The 10798-nt window shown below is 39.1% G+C and overlaps 1 long non-coding RNA gene across 1 annotated transcript; it reads left to right on the top strand.

The window, feature by feature from the left end:
• Positions 1-4893: 4893 nt before the first annotated feature.
• Positions 4894-10544, top strand: LOC131518121 (uncharacterized). The gene is made up of 3 exons (XR_009264927.1): positions 4894-5012; positions 8411-8494; positions 10315-10544. It is a non-coding gene; the product is annotated as an uncharacterized LOC131518121 (long non-coding RNA).
• The last annotated feature ends 254 nt before the right edge of the window (positions 10545-10798 follow it).

Here is a 10798-nt window from a genome sequence, read left to right as displayed (position 1 = left end):
GAAGTGTTGTCTTTGTCAAGAGAATAACAATTCTTTTCCATACTGGCAAAAATCACTCTTGGCTTTGTTTCTTCACTTTGTTTTATTTATTTTTTTTTAATTTTTTTTTTAACATTTATTTATTTTTGAGACAGAGAGAGACAGAGCATGAATGGGGGAGGGTCAGAGAGAGGGAGACACAGAATCTGAAACAGGCTCCGGGCTCTGAGCTGTCAGCACAGGGGCCGATACGGGGCTCGAACTCACAGACTGCGAGATTGTGACCTGAGCCGAAGTCGGCGCTCAACCGACTGAGCCACCCAGGCGCCCCTCTTCACTTTGCTTTAGCTCCCGTGTCACCAACCACGGTTACATGTGGAGAGCACAAGGTGCTTTATCAAGTAGACTTGTGTTGATTTCAGAATCAACACCTCACTATATTAGATATTAATGACACAAAAACAAATAAGGCATCATCCCTGATGGGCAGAGATGTATCCAAATAATTTCAGGGTAGTTGAGAGAAATAAGTAGAATATTCTGAGGGATAAGTGATCATTCTAGTTAGGGGAGGGTCATAGAAAGATTTATGGATGAAATGATTATCCTCGAGCCCAGCTCAGACAGCTGAGAAGGACTTGGCCAGCCAGCCGGAGTTCTCAATGACATTGAAAAGGAAAAATCCCTGTAGTCCTCTACAAGTTTGTGGAGGTCTGGCTTGCTTCGTTTTGATGGGACAATTGCTGGAAAAGAAGATGAAAAAGCCAAAAGGGAACAGTCTACGGAAATTGTTAAGTGGACTCAAAGACGTATATTTTATCCTGGTAATGTAGAGTCACTCATGATTTTTTTAATGTTTATTTATTTTTGAGAGAGGGATCTCGAGCAGGGGAGGGCAGAGAGAGAGAGGGACAGAGAACCCAAAGTGGGCTCCGTGCTGACATCGGCAAGCCTGACGTGGGGTTCAAACTCATGAACTGCAAGACCATGACCTGAACCAAAGTCTCTTGCTTACGACAGCCGTATGGCACAGAAATTGCTAGTTTTGCCCCAGTTGTTAGAGATCCTTAAAAAAGAAAAAAAATGTAAACTGCGGTCAATCAGTATACTTTTCGTTTCTGTCTTTTGCTTATGGGTTTTTCAACAAAAAAAATTCTAAATGTTAACTCATAAAGAAGTTACTGAACCCCTGTCCTTCCAACGATAATCTCTTTAAGCCATGTTTCTCCCATGATACCTTTATAGGCCATTTTCTTTGGACAAAATCATAGAGCTTCTGATATGTTCCCTTTCAGCTTTACTAATTTTAGAAAGCAGACAAAATGACTTTATCATGTTCGTTAGAAAGCAGACAAAATGACTTTATCATGTTCGTTAGTCATTATATTAATTATAACAGGTTCTAGCAATGGGTCTACGAATAAAACACTAGAAAAAGTCTTCATTTCGTCAAACGTGTTTTTCAAACAAATTAAAAAACCCCCACAAATTGTAAAGACTTGCATAACAAACCCCTCAATTCCCTTCATAGAGATTCACTAACCGCCAATTTCTTCACATTTGTTTTCTTCACCTACACTTGGGTCAGGCTGAAGTGTTTGAATAGAAGTCATAGGTGTCATAACACATTCATTTATAAATACCTCAGGATTCATCTCCCCAAAGTATGTAAATTCTCCGCAAATAAGCACAATCGCCTGTGACTGCAAAGAAAATTAGCGTCGATACCGTAATGACAATATTAACAACATTATTTCATATACGGTCTAGATGCAGTTTTCTTCCATTTTGCTGCAACATGACGTTTATACTACTTTTTTTTTTATACTACTTTAAAATCAAAACTCACCCACTGAGTTTAGTTTTTGCATTTTGCGATTTGACTAACACTAAATTACCTCCAACTACCACCACAGTCAGGATACAGAACTGTTCATGACAATCTCTCTAAGGGTGCTTGGGTGACTGAGTACATTGAGTGCTCGACTCCTGACTTCGGCTCAGGTCATGACCTCACTGTTTGTGAGATCGAGTCCTGTGGAGGGATTCTCTCTCTGCCTCTCTCTCTGCCCCTCCCTCCTCTCTCTCTCTCTCTCTCTCTCTCAAAATCAATAAATAAACTAAACACACACACACACACACACACACACAACCTCTCCAAATGGCTCTTTGTTCCTCTACAGTTAATGTACCCCTTTCTTCTCCCCACAATTAACCCTTAAAAATGTGTCCTCCATTTTTGGAGGGTTTTCCCCCTTTTGGGGAAGGTCAGATAAGTGCATTCATACATCCAGTGCCCTTTCAGTCTGGCTTCTTTAGCGTTATGCATTTGAGATTAATCCATGTTGTTGCAGGTTTCAATTGTTCCTTCATTTGTATTACTGAGTAGTATCATATTTCATTAATGTACTAGAGTTTGTTTATCTATTACCCATCCGAAGAACATGCAAGTTACTCCCAGGTTAAGGCAATTACAAACAAATCCACAAACATTCACATAAAAATGTTTAAATGCATAGAGTTTTTCACTTCACCTGGGTGAATACCTTGCAGTACAATGTAGGAAATTTATGTGTAAGTTAAAAATTTTTTTTTATGTTTGTATTTGATTTTTGAGAAAGACAAAGTGCGAGCGGGGGAGGGGCAGGGAGAGAGAGGGAGACAGAATCCGAAGCAGGCCCCAGGCTCTGAGCTGTCAGTGCAGAGCCCAACGAGGGGTTGAACTCTCCGACTGTGAGATCATGACCCGAGCTGAAGTCAGCTGCCCAAACGACTGAGCCACCCAGGCACCCCAATTTATGTTTAACTTTGTAAGAAATAGCTGAAAATGTTTTGAAATCTACTTAATCAGATATTAATATATCCAGTAGAGCTGTCTCTAGATTAGTGTCTGCACGTTATATATATTGTTATCCATTTACTTTTAAGCTATCTATCTCACTATATTTACAATGAATTTCTTTTGAACAGCAGCTTGTTTTTGTTCTTTTTTTAAATCCAATATGACAGTTTCTGTCTTTTAATTGGTTATGTAGCTCAGGTCCATGTAACGTAATTATTGGAATTGTTTGAAGTAGGTCCACCATTTAATAGTTTTGATATTTGTCCTTTCTGTTTGTTTTTTTTACCGTTTCCCATTTCCTACTATATTTTGAACAATCTGAATATCTTTTTCTTAAATTTTTAAATTTTTTTTTATTTTTGAGAGCGAGAGAGAGAAAGAGAGAGAGGTAGTACAAGAGGGAAAAGAGCAGAGAAAGAGAGGGAGACAGAATCCAAAGCAGGCTCCAGGTTCTGAGCTGTCAGCACAGAGCCCGATACCAGGCTCGAACTCATGAACCCCGAGACCATGACCTGAGCCAAAGTGGGACGCTTAATCAACTCAGCCATCCAGGCTCTCCTCAATTTAAATATCTTAGAATTTCATTTTGATGTATCTGTTGGCTTTTGATCACTTTCTATATTTTTGGTGGTTCTCCTTGGGGTCATATCTTTTCACAGTTTATCTAAAAGTTTGTCCCATTTGTTATATCCACATATATTGTCCCCTCCTTCAGCAATGTTTGCGTTTATCAGTCTGACATATTTTAGAGCTTAAGAGGATAAAAATAACTTATTATATTTACCCAGATATTTACCATTTTTTCTGCCCCTCTTTTATTCTTGGAGTTATAAGTCTCCTTCTGGTATTATTCTCCTTCCATCTTCAAACTTCAGCATTTACTTTCAAGCAGTTCACTAATTCTCTGAGTTTTTTTTTTTTTTTTTATGTAAGATATGTTTGTTTGTTTTGCTTTTTCCCACTTATTTGCATTGGACATAGAATTCTGCACTGGCAGTTTTTTCCTATGCTGGGTCTGGGAGGGCAAATTAAAGGTATTTCATTGTCTTCCGGCCTTCAAGATTTCTGATGAGAAGTCTACAACCATTGCTTCTCAATATGTAATGTATCAGTTTTTTTCTCTCTGTTTTCACAATGTTTTTTCTTATTGTTAGTTTACAGAAGTTTCCTTATGTGTATGGGCATAATTTTCATTGACATTTTTCTATTCAACTTTCTCTAATTTTCTTGAAGTTTTAATTCATGTCGTCTATCAAATTTGGGGAGATTTTCAGCCATTATTTGGTTAAATATTTTATCTTTGTCAATCCCTTTCTCCTGTCCTCTAGGGCTCCAAAGTTATAAATGTTATACTTCTGGATAATATCAAACAGGACCCCAAGCTTCAATTAAAAAAAAAATATATATATATATATATATATATGTGTGTGTGTGTGTGTGTGTGTGTGTTTTGTTCTCAGGTCTTCAGATTGAATCATTTCTATTGATTCACCTTCAAGTTCACTGATTCTGCTATCTCCATTCTTCTATGAAAAACATATCTCAATTTAAAAAAATTTCAGTGGTGCCTGGCTGGCTCAGTCGGTTAAGTGTCTGACTCTTGGTTTCGGCCCAGGACAGTTCATGAGTTCAACCCCACGCCGGCCTCTGCACTGATAGTATGGGGCCTGCTTGGGATTCTCTCTCTTTGCCCCCTCCTCCCTAGATAAATAAATACACTTTTTAAAAAATTAAAAAAAAATCAGATACTGTATTTTACAATTCTAACATTTCCATTTTGTCATTTTTTTGGTAGGTTTGACCTCTCTGCGGAGAATTTCTACCTTTCCACTTACTGTAGAATGTTTGCTTGTATCTTATGAAGAATAGTTATGTTGCTGTTTTAGAATCTTTGTGCTGTAATTCCAACACCTATGTCATTTGCAGATTGGCATCCGATGATTACCTTTTCTTTTGAGGGTTGTTTAAATTTTCCTGAGTCTCTGTAGACTTAAGAACTTTGATCTTGTCCTAAGAGTTCTGAGTGTTACGTTGCAAGACTTTTGAAGCCATTAACATTCTCTGGAGAATTTCGAGTTTTTCTTTCCCACTCGATTAGCCCAGTCAGGTCCAGAGGACAACTTCCGCTTTGCCTTCTGTGGACAGTTGTTCCGAGGTGTCTCTCCCCTTGAGTGTAGAACCAAGGTTTCGGGTGAGACGTGGACAGCAGCTTGTATCGTAGTTCAGCTCTCAAATGGTTGCTCCGCTTCCTGGATGTGTTCTGTGCTTGTGCAACTTGGAGCGTAAGCTGGGAATTTCTGCCAGTTCAGAGGCGTGCTTTGGGTATTTCCTCTCTCCTTCTCAATATTTCCCCCACGCTCTCCAGTGCCAAGGGTCTTGTGTGCTCAGTTGTCTAGTTTGAAAGCCAGGGTTCCTCTCAGAATGGTAGCTCCTGCACAATTCATGGGAAGAAGCCATAATAAGATGAGAAAATTAATGACTATTTTCTCACACTCTTCTTACAACACGGATCGCCTTCTCCTGGTTTCTCTGTCAAAATTAAATATTTTTGCTCAGCGTTTGGGGTTCCCTAGCGCTCAGCTGTTTTATCCAAATGAGCATGAAGTGACGGGAGCAATCTGGGTGAATATTTACTCTCTTTTCGGCAGGTAATCAAAATACAACAGTCATCTTCTTTACCTATCTTGAGAGGTTGACTTCAAAACCACTGCCAAGAATGAGTTCTCAAATCACGGAATCCTCTCTAGGTACACCGCTACCTCTGACCCAAGCTTTCAGGATTTGTCTCAATATTTAATGAGTCCTTTCTACTTAAGTTGTCTAAAAAATGTGTGAAATATTGAGCCCTTTTGCTACAGAAATATTTAGAATTGCTTCATACATTTTATTTTAGGTGGCTTAAAGATCAATATACCCTTTGGAATTAATTTTTTGTATAGTGCTAAAGATTTTCCATCATACATTTCTTATGTTAATATTTATTTTTGCTAATGTAGTCCAAAGGTTGTGCTAAAAACCTAATTTGGATGCTCTTATCCATCATGCTAGAGTGATACAATAGCAAAAATTCTTGCTATTAAAGTTAAAATGTCTTATTATAGGGTATTTATGCTCTGGATGTTCTTAGCAAAGTGGAATTTTTATATTGTGTCATTAAAATGAATATTAAAATGCTACAATGGCAAGATATGGATTTTCATATTTCCTTGGCACAGGGAAATTTTAATGCCAAGTAGAAATGTCATACAGTGGAAAGATCTGAGTTGAAGACTTTGATTTAAAGCAGAGCCACGTGATTTTTCAAAGTTCTGCTTTTAAATTGCCTTAACTATTTCACTAATTAAAGTGATCACACAAATAGAAAAAAAGTCTCTACACATCTACTCTCTTCTTTGTTTTCCTAAATACTTCATTCATGGCGGAAACCGAACAGCTGACTGCTGAACTTGAACACAAAGAGTACCAGTTTTGTATCATCATGTCTTACTTTGTTGCCCTCCTAGATACTTTTGACGTATCTTGTCAGATGGCCATCATCCATTTCTCTCCCTTTGTGGTGAGGATTTTCCGGACGACTTTTGAAAAACCAGTGCTCACTGGTAGGATGTGACCCGTTTCCTACCCAGCAGAGGTGTTCTCGAACTTTACATCTACCAGACACATCTGGAGTCTTGCTGAAGCAGATTGCTAGGCCCCACCCCAGAGCTCCGGATTCAGTATGTCTGAGGTGGGGTTTGAGAGTCTGCCTTTCTCACAAGTCCTCAGGTGTTTCTGGTGTTGCCAACCCAGGGGCAACTCTCGGAGAAGCATCGATCCGGGGTAAATCACTTTCTTTCCTCAGCCCAGATCACCCCTGAGCTGTCACAGCCTAAGTCATTGTAATGTTCTCCATGCTAAATCAGAAACACGAAACTATAAGTCAGTCAGAGAAAGGCAGATATCATATGTTTTCACTCATATGTGGAACTTGAGAAACCTCACGGAAGACCATGGGGGAAGGGAAGGGGCAAAAAATAGTTACAAACAGAGAGGGAGGGAGGCAAACCATGAGAGACTCTTAACTACAGAGAACAAACTGAGGGTTGATGGGGCTGCCGGGGGAGAGGGGGAAATGGGTGATGGGCACTGAGGAGGGCACTTGTTGGGACGAGCACTGGGTGTTGTATGGAAGCGATGAATCATGGGAATCTACCCCCCAAACCAAGGGCACACTGCACACACTGTATGTTAGCCAGTTTGACAATCAATTATATTTAAAAAAAAAAAAGAGAGAGAGAGAGAGAAGAAAGAAACCCAAAGGAAGTGCTAAAGGAATTTGTTGAAGATGGTGTGGGATAGCATTTAAGGGGACGGATTCTGGAGCCAGATACTATGAATTAGAATCCCACTTTTATCATAAAAAAAAAATCACGCACACACACGAAACTATAAACTTAGGGTATGACAATGCAGTGTTGAAATGGGCGTAGACTCTTGTGAGAAGCCAAAGTTTAATCAGTTGGGTGTGATATTCAGAACCGCAATGATAGCAAATGACATAAACCAGTGTCCCGTTGGATAAGCAATGACTCCCATCTTTGCTAAGAAGATACATCAGAAGCCGCTTTGTTTGCCTGGCTAACATCAATTCGCTGAAGTCTTCCTTGATCTATCCCTTCACCAAGCTAGGTTATAGATCACGTATTGCCCTTAAGACATTCTGTGACTATATCTATCATTGAACTTTGTCCGTTCTTAGAAATGATCTTTTATATGCATCTGTTGTTCTCCGGAAACATTTGGTCTCTCAGGACAAAAGTCATTGCCTATTAATCTTACTAATCTTTTAACCTCAATGTTTTGGACAAAATCTTGCGGGTGGTTGGCACCCCGTAAATTTCTGCTAAACAAGATTAACAATGGATGATATGTGAAAGGCAAAGCCAGAGAGTAGCCAGTCCAAGAGGATTTCCTGGGACGGTGATTGTTTACATCAGCATTTCATCATAAGCTCATGCAAGTCTGTACATGAGAAGTTATTGTCACCGCGGTCCTTTGCTCCTTTCAAGGAAGTGTTCATGAGCCTGCAACTTGTACAGAGCATGACAAATACAACGCTCAAGGGGATAAGAGGTGATAGACTGGAAAATGTGGAACTAGCTGGAAACCCACAAGCTAAAGGGGAAAATGTCTGAAGTTTAAAATTCATGGAAGGCGTATTTAACAATCAAGGTAAAATAAGCTAGAATCGGGCATTTTCTTTGTGGTTTAAGAAATTACGTTAGCTCACTTTTTTTTAAAAGAAAAATACTACCTTGCATCATTATAAATGCAGAGCACATTCATTGTTTACCTACATTTTTGTTCTTAATGCTTTGTTCGGTTGGAATGTTCTCCCCCTTTAAATTCTAAGCTATATTTACAGACCCAATGGCAGACAAGTTACCCGAATTTACCTCTGTTCTTGCTCCCACCTGCAGTGATCTCTTCCTCCACTGAACTCATACAGCACACATTTCACTAATCAAAATATTGCCTTAAAACACGCCAACATTCATGGAATGCGTACTGTCTCCAGCTACACATAAGTTCTTTGATGTCACTTCTCAGGAATGGCAAATTGGATGCATCGTGAACGCACGTCTTCCAGTGACAGCGGCTGCTTGAAATCCTGAGATGAGAAGGATGCTGAGGGTAGGTAATGACCTCCCAGTTGTACATGGAAGGAGAAAGAGGCAATACGTATGCAGGGCATGATATCGTCACTGATTTTCGTATTCAAAATTTGTGGGACAGAGCTGGACTCAGAGAAGAATCACCAATATGCTTAAAGACGAAATGAAAAAGAATATAACATAAAAATAAATTAAAAAAAAATTGTTTTAACGTTTATTTATTTTTGAGACAGAGAGAGACAGAGCATGAATGGGGGAGGGTCAGAGAGAGGGAGACACAGAATCTGAAACAGGCTCCAGGCTCTGAGCTGTCAGCACAGAGCCCGACGCGGGGCTCGAACTCACGAGCCGTGAGATCATGACCTGAGCCGAAGTCAGCCGCTTAACCGATTGACCCACCCAGGCGCCCCAAAAATGAATTAAAATATACTTTTAGAAATTTCAAGTTGAGTGTAATTCCTAGGTAATGATTTAGGAGATGTTAACGAGCTCACAGGTGTATACAGTAAAACCTAGGATTGCGAGTAACTTGTTCTGTGAGTGTTCCCCAAGACGAGCAAACATTTCTAATAAATTTTAATTTGATAAATGAGCGATGTCTTACAATGGGAGTAGTATGACGCCGAATGTCACATGAGCACAACTGAGAGAGGTTTCTCTCTTTCTCTCTCATCGTGGGATTGTGGGTGGTCATCAATGTAATGTCACATTTCCAAGAAGTCCTCAAAAGGAGGCAAAAGCAAGTGTCATTGGATAGGTTCCTGGTTACAGTTGCACAAAAAGAGAAAGATTCCACTGAGCCAATAGATAGCAGTGAGTCCATTAGTGACCCTCCTCTCTCTCGTCACCCTCACTCCGGCCACGAAGGTTTTCAAAGGTCAGTGCAGGTTAATTTATTTTTCTTTATGTTTTGTATTTTATTTCTTAGTTTGTATTACATTACAGTCTGATAATCATTTTTATACAAATATTTTGCGTTGTGGAATGAATCATGAGTTTTCATGATTCCTTACTAGGAAATTAATTCACTTTGATGTACAAGTACTTTGCATTACAAGCTTGTTTCCGTAGTGAATAATGCTCTCAAACCAAGGTTTTCCTGGAGACTTAAGTTTCTGAAATTGTGTTTCCACCAAATACTTTGTGTCTAACGTCCACATAAAATTGTCACGTCTTCACCTATGTTCCTAAGGTAAGAGAATATGATTCCATATAAGCATCAAATTTAATCTGGAGTCTCCAGACTATCTCTTTCTGTAATTGTTAGTTTTCTGTAATTTATGATATACTGTACAACTGTCTTTAAAATGAAACATTTACATTGCAGTTGTAGAATATTAGGGCTCAAAATTTGAATGGATGTAAGAGCCAATTCCATATTTTTGCCTCTGTATTAATGCAGGAATTTATTTCATCATCTCAGGAACGTGAAAATTTAAATCTACTTTGGCGATCTTAAAAACTGGACAGTGTTGGACTAGTAACTCAGTTGTTTTTTCTTCTTTCTGTTTTCTCAAGAAAATTAATCTAACTTGTTTTTGCCGTAGAAATAAGGATTCTTACTTGGTTTCATGATTAAAAAATCACTGCTTCTTATAAGTTTCAAGGATACTTTGATCAAGACACGGATATGGACAATGCTCTCACGTTCATTTTTCCCCAGAAGTGGGAATGGCTTAGACTCCTAAGCCCTGAAACTTGCAAGTTCCCGGTCTTTGCATAAAGATAACTTGACGGTTTCTACTTCTGGATGGCATATTTTTATTTCTCCCCCTTTGGTTCTCATTCATAAATTTGTGTTCTCAACTTACATTTATTGCGTTTCTTTTCTGTTGTCAGACACTTGGCTCAGTAGAGGGTTACGCAGCTGAAAATGATAACAGCCGTGCACTCAAGAAACCATCGACTGCTGAAAAAACAGATAAATAAACAGGCAGCTAGACTAAAATATAAATGTTATGATAGAAGTAGGTGATTTCTAACTCGTTCATCTTTTGTCTTTTGTGCCTCTCGGGGTTTGGGAACCTTGACATCAATAAAATCCCTATATCTGGTGGACTTCCTTTTTAGTTGTTGTAACTCAATCTTTTTCACCGCCATCTTTCTCATGACAACAATCTCCCATTCTTGGTCAGCACCACTGAGTTTTGAAACCTTTAATTATCATTCACACACAACACCTACTTCTTTGATGTACTGATAATGGCGGTAATAAGGCATTCGAGCAGACCTAAACAAATTGGAGATGCGTCTCTTTCAGGGTCCGGATTCATTGATACGTTTAAAGTGTGAATTACCTGTGAAGGATCTGTGCGGAGTAGGA

This window comes from Neofelis nebulosa, chromosome 7 (genome assembly GCF_028018385.1).
Source record: "Neofelis nebulosa isolate mNeoNeb1 chromosome 7, mNeoNeb1.pri, whole genome shotgun sequence".
Taxonomy (NCBI): Eukaryota; Metazoa; Chordata; class Mammalia; order Carnivora; family Felidae; genus Neofelis; species Neofelis nebulosa.
This window is presented reverse-complemented; position numbering and strand designations above follow the sequence as displayed.